This window comes from Arctopsyche grandis, chromosome 8 (genome assembly GCF_051622035.1).
Source record: "Arctopsyche grandis isolate Sample6627 chromosome 8, ASM5162203v2, whole genome shotgun sequence".
Classification (NCBI taxonomy): domain Eukaryota; kingdom Metazoa; phylum Arthropoda; class Insecta; order Trichoptera; family Hydropsychidae; genus Arctopsyche; species Arctopsyche grandis.
The window spans coordinates 32,773,059-32,779,937 of record NC_135362.1 but is presented as its reverse complement, the minus strand read 5'-3'; the positions used below and the strand labels follow the sequence as shown (position 1 = coordinate 32,779,937).

The 6,879-nt window shown below is 36.1% G+C and overlaps 1 protein-coding gene across 2 annotated transcripts in view; it reads left to right on the top strand.

Annotated features, from left to right (window-relative positions):
- The first annotated feature begins 3,651 nt into the window (after positions 1 to 3,651).
- Positions 3,652 to 6,879, top strand: part of shep (RNA binding motif single stranded interacting protein alan shepard) — a 108,156-nt gene continuing 104,928 nt past the window's right edge. For both annotated transcript variants that reach the window (XM_077436915.1, XM_077436914.1), the window contains exon 1: positions 3,652 to 3,866. The gene's annotated coding sequence lies outside the window, so the exon portion shown is untranslated. The remainder of the gene's footprint in view (positions 3,867 to 6,879) is intronic.

Below are 6,879 nucleotides of genomic sequence, written 5' to 3'. Positions count from 1 at the left end.
GAAAACAAATATAACAACTAATTTGCGCTAGTGCTCTTAAACGGTAAATGGATTATTTCGCACATTGCGATCGCGCAAACGACAACCTTTGCCACGAAAATCGTGAATACTTATTATCTAGCATTCGAGTTCTCATTAGTATAATATTTCATGTGGGTAAATTTCGATGTATGGAATTTTCGGGTGCCAGATGTTCCGTGATCGAGATTTTAGAGATCGTTTTGTGCGGAATAATCAGTCCAGTGGCAGCTTGGTAGACTTTATAATGGAGGGGATGCAGAGATTAATTGGGTTGAAGTAACTCGTTGACCACACCGGTGACCGAATGTAAATAAACAAAAAGCATGCATATGTACTAAACGGGTCTACGTGACGAGCCAGAATGTTAAATTACAGAAAACACAAATATCGGAAGGCAAAGATCGAAAATCGAAAGATCTTAAGTCGAAAGATCAAAAAAAAAGGGTGCATGGTAAACGGTACATACTCACTTAATTTGCGCGAGCAGGGTACAACAGGAACAAGAGGAACAGGCTTTTCCTCCCGTATTATGCGCGCGCACATTAATACGGTAAGAAAAGCCTGTTTTTGATCTTTCGACTTAAGATCTTTCGATTTTCGATCTTTGCCTTCCAATATTTGTGTTTTCTGTAATTTAACATTATGGCTCGTCACGGAGGCCGGTACTAAACTGGGAGGGCTGCAGTTCCGCGGCCCATGTGGACGACAACATTTGTATACATATGTACTATACTGGGAGGCTGCAGCCCAGCAGTCCATATTTATTTTATTTAATTTTTTATTTAATTTACACCAAGAAGTCCTAACAGGTAAACCCAATGCGCCTTCCTGGCCAAAGACAATTATATAAACATATATGTACACCATCCATATATACACAAATGCTTACACGTATACACAAATACACATACATACATACACAAATATAAAAATACACATATATACATATACATACATACACACCTACACATATATATTCACATATACATACATATACATATACATATACATATACATATACACATACATTACATACATCCATAAACATACAAACATTATACATGCATATACATGCATATGGACGAGCCGCCACTGAATTAGGGCGAAAACACACAGCGATGCACATGGCACGTGGTTTCTATACAGATATCCACCATTGATATGTTTCTGTGCTTTTATTTTTTTGATTAGTTATTTTTTATAGGAGCTAGGAGCCGCCAAAAATCTATAAAATCGCCTCTTTTTTACACCCACGAAAAGAGTCCACCGTGCTTATTTAACGGTCGATTAAAAAAAAAAATACGCGCACAGGTGCATAGAAAATGTCTCTCTCATACCGATGATGAAATTTTTTTAAAAATTGGTCAAGTTTTGGAGGATAAAACTGAAGAATACGAAACCTCGATTTTGTTGATTTAAAACACGTATTATCTGGTCGAAGCGTAACTGTCGCATTCACTCAATATATATATTGATATATATTGTCGCATCACTCAATTTATATATCGAAGAAAGGAACGGCAACAAAATTAAGGTTTCGGGTGTACGGCCCTCTTAAAGTAAAAACGTGACGGTATACCGCATACTAAAGTGGCACCCAAATTTGATAAATTCTCAATAAATTAAATGACAAAACCGTTATACTAATATACTGCTGTGAGTCATCAAATAATGGATGCCCAAATTTAGCATTTATTTTGTAGTCTATTTTTGATGTATTCATTGAGTTTCATGTTACAGATAATGTGAGTGAAGTTAAGGTGGTTTTTTTTTGATTTTTAAATTCTTTTTATTATTACGAAATTATGTTCACAATACATCTTATATCTATTTCAATAGCTACTGATCTACTGATAATTTTCTATTTTACAATTTAATTTAATTTGGTTAGTAATCATAGTATTTTATTATTCTAATGTTAATCTACAGCATAATAGGAAAAAGAGCTCAAAAACCTATTTACAATCCTTATAAATGCTCATAATACATCTAATACATACAATTAAAGACTCACTAAGGTCGATGACCTAAAGCAGATTGTGTTTAGGTAATCTGTGTGTAAGGGTATAGACATTTTGTTGTAATCACCGAGACTCTTCACTCTTGTGTTAGTATGGTTATTAGTAGAGGTAGGATAGCCAAGGGGCCGCTCATTGTTCCGTTGTTGTAAATCGTTTGTAAAAAAGGTTCGGCAAACCTTTAACAATGCATTTACAACATTTGAACAATACGCGGCACGCTCTCGGTTCGGGCTTTAGTTATTAGTAGTCACCGGACCCAGAAGGTGCCGCGTATTGTTCAAAGGTTGTAAACGCATTGTTAAAGGTTTGCCGAACCTTTTTTACAAAGGATTTATAACAATGGAACAATGGATAGCATGTGACTATCCTACCTCTAGTTATTAGTGATCCTGTCATATAATCTACTGGTTAGTTTGTTAGTAATATTTGTAACAAACGGAATATTATATATGGCATGCAGTTTTTTCAATTTAGTATATATGGGTGTATTATTTAAATGTTTTATTTAATTTAATCATGCGTAAATGTATGTTTACTTGAGGTGTGCGTGCATTCGCACGGCACATCTCAGGTTTTGTTTCCTACCACATGCGCGCTTTATGTGTTCATGCGGTTTTGTTAATTTTGTACTTGGTTATGTACAGTGTGGTTTTTTTTTATTAGAACAGTGATGTGCGGTTGTTCTTGTGCGATATTCATGAACAACCGTCTCGTTCTCCGTCGAAAGGGTCTCTTGGACGGTAATTGGACTATTCGTCACATTGGGGTGGTCACAAAGACAATTATTGCCATGAAAATCGCGAATACACAATATTTGGCACTCAAGTTCTCGTTACTATGATAGTTATCGTTAGTATGATGGACTTTTCGGCTGCCAGATGTTCCGTTATAGAGATTTTAGTGACTTTGTGACGAGTAATTTGTGACCTGTAATCACAGAACCCTCTTGGACTGTATTCGTCGGGGGGGGGGGGGGGGGTGGTGGCCTCATGTTGAGGGCTTTAAGGGTCAAATTCCGTGACCTTTAAAGCGGGCTTAGAATGGGTGTATTATAAATTATTTTTAGGGATTAAAGTTAAGGTGAAGGTAGACCAGACCGTAGACTAAAGTGGCACCATTTTTTGTGTGTATTCACTAAATATAATCTAGTTAAAAGTGTAGCCTAAATATTCGTAAAATTAATTATTATTTTTTTGTAGCATCATCGTCGTCTGCGGATGTTTGTCGTACAATTGCTATAAATGAATCACATCAGTTGATTCGATTAGTCATCCCCTGCGAAATCGGAAATGCTCCGACAGTAGCCATTACAAGAGGCGAGAGCAAAGTGTCATTCTAGTCACAAGTGAGTATTATTGACACTTTGCATTGTAGCGTGAACGACCGGCTGACGTGCAACCGGCGTTACACATGTTCCCATATGTGATTTTGACAGCTGTCAAACTCGCATGTTGTCCGCCATGACAGCCGGTTGCACGACCATGGCTACCGGCCCAACCGAGAGGTGGCCAGGGCCGGCGCACTCTCCCGGGACCAATATTTCATTTCAGCGGATGCTTTTCGAGTTGGGGCGGCGAGATTTGGGTCAGGGGCGTGCGGCCGGGGCGGCAGATCCACGAGGGGGATCAGCGTGCGTGGCGGGGCGTGGCGCTCGCAACAGCACCATCGAGATTATCGCCATTCGTAGGTGTTGCTGCCCCAGGGCGCCCCTGCCGCCCCATAAACGAGAGGCGCCCCATGCGATAGTCCAGGCTTCGCGCCTCGCCCCCTAAACTGCGTTGCCTCGTCCGCCCTACCCCTACGCATGATCCAGCCCCCGCACCGGTGAGTTGTTATTTTTGGAAATTGCTCAGCTGAGCTTTCCCACGCCGGCTTCATTATCGCCGAGGAAAATGTATTTTTACATCCATTTTCATATGAAAATATTGCGACGGTATCTTTTCCCCTCGGGCTGTTGTGTACATTTATTTGCAAACGCGCACATATGTATGTATGTACATATGTTGCGAAAGTTCGAAATTCGAAGTATTATTAGAAATTCGAGTAATTATATCGTTGGTCTTAAATCACTTCCGGTCACTACTATTATTATCAAATTAAGTAAAAATAATCCACGACAGTCCTATTTATTTCATACGGAAAAATTCGACTATTATATAATACTAATTATTTTCTAATAATTATTTTTTTGTTATAAATTTTATAATTAACTAGCTGAACCCCGGCATGCGTTGCAATGCCATAATAACGCATGCAATTCCCGTTCCCGTTCCCGTTCCCATTTGTCGGAAAAACGCAGGTAGCGAACACATTTGAAATTATTGCGTTGCAATGACACTCATTCCCGTTTTTCCCGTTTCTTTTTTCACAGTAATCTTCCCGGACATGCACACAACAAATCCGGAAAGTTTCATCGTAATCGGTTCAGTGGTTTAGCAGCCTATTCGAGACACACACAGACATTCATTTATATATACATATATAGATAAAACTAAATTTTCCTAATAAAATAAAACAATACTATTGTTGTACTAGTTTTTTTTTCGTTATTATATTCGTACGTTTTGTTGGCATTGTTTTAACTGTGACGTAGATATGTATGTCGAATCGAAACGACTATTATAGTACGGCGAGCGTTATCTTACACAGACACACAGACAGATATAATAGTCGTTTCAATTCGACATACATACATATGCACGTCACAGATAAAACACTGCCAACAAAACGTACATTCGTATATAATAACGAAAGTAAAAAACTTCTATATATACTATTTACTACCAATGTTTCTCCTATCCTAATAGTCTCTGAGCATTTAGCGCCATTAATTGAAAATTTATTTAATTCATTAATTTATTTATATCATATATGTATGTATGTATATAATGTCGCTATTCCGTCTGTGTCTATCTGAGATAACGCTCTCCGTACTATAATAGTCGTTTCGATTCAAGATACATACATATGTACGTCACAAAACGTATATACGAATACAATAACAAAAGGAAAAAGGTTCTATATATACTATTTGCCAGCAATGTTTCTTCTTGGCAAAGAATTTACCGCCATCTGTTGAAAATTTATTTAGTTAATTAATTAATTTTTCTATTGGTGTTTTATATTGTTTACGTGTAGGTAGGTAGGTAGGTAGTTTTTACCTTTTTTTCATATTAAACAATTAAATATAAATATTAAATTAAATATATTTAAAAGATATTTGAATAAAATTTGACCGCGTGCGTATCGAACACAGAACCGACACATTTATTTACATTTTTTATTTATTTAATAACTTAATATGCCAACACCCATGCGATGATATTTCATTAGGTACAACACTAGTGAATGTACATATAATATGCATTAGGGTTTTTCCTGTTTTAGCATTTTTAATCCCAACATATTTACATATGTATTCTCAAAAGGCATTAAACGTATACCTATGCTGGAAATTTTTAACTTTTCATTATGAATTTAAAAACTGCGCATTGTCGCATTGTAAAGTCTAGAAATAAGCATTTAATATATTATACATATAATACTAGTGGTTTTACCCGGCTACGCTCGGTATTTGTAATATAAACCGCTTAAACATGGCCATTGTAATAGTAAACATTCATTTTTTTATTTTTATTTATTTGAATCGAAAAAAAATAATATTTCGTCGTCATGGAAACTGGTTTGTTTTCGATGCTACTACCCAAACATTACATATGTACATAGTTACAAAGTATCTTTCGAAATTATATATTAGAATTAGATTATACATAGATTACAGACAAAATATAACTTTTTCAGAACTATTTTGTTGTATGTACATACAGTCTAATTAAGAGTGTTGTGAAATAGTATTCCGAATTTGATGGTTTTTAATTAAAATATGTGGATTTATAGAGATAGATAGATAGTGGAGAAATAAACTACTTACGTAGGTATAGTTTATTGATATTAAATAGAATTGATATAGTCGTTTATTGTTTAAATGTACATAGATAGCTGGTATCTGGTGTCTCTCATGTCAAAATAAGTTAGCAACGTTTTATTTTGATATATCTAGTTTGTTCAAGTGTATTTAATTGTTTAATATTTATGTAGATTTGCGGCTTTAGCAGCGTGTGTTGTCATAATCGGGCGACGCCGGGTATATATCTGCTAGTTCTAAATATAATCAGGTTATTTGAGTGTTTTAATGAAAATAAGCGCAAATGAAGATTAGGCAAACGAGGTGCGCTGATTTGGCCGATTAGCATACGTAGTGTTTTTCCAGGAAAATTCAAGGCGAGTGAACAATTAATTACTAATGAGAAAACTGCGACGAAAACCTCTCGTCATTTGGCTAGCGTACATAGCTTTACGTAACTGAAGTATGAAAGTATTCATCGATTTTAAAATTAATGATTTTCAACAACGCGGCAATGAAGTACTTTTTTTTTTTTTTGGTATTTTGTTTGTTTGAAGAAATTTCCCTCATTTACGCCAAGGCGTATTGTTTTTTTTTCAACGTTGGGAGAGATTTAACACGTGTAAGCCCTGGCGTGGTGCGTTATTGTAAATAATGATTTTACAGTTTTGACCATTGGGATGTGTGTATTATATTAAAAATCAACGCGTCAGGCGAAGAAAATATGGCCATGCACTAAAATGGTCACCGTTGGTTCAATCACCTCGTACACAATTTGTAATACGCGGCCCGTTTGCTTTCTTATTCGTGTTCATGGTTTTATTAATGCGACGGATGCTCTCGAATTTTGGATATTATCTTTTCTTCTATAAAGATTTGCAGACGACATTAAATTGCATTACAGTAGCGTTGCTGATTTTATGACGTTAGCCA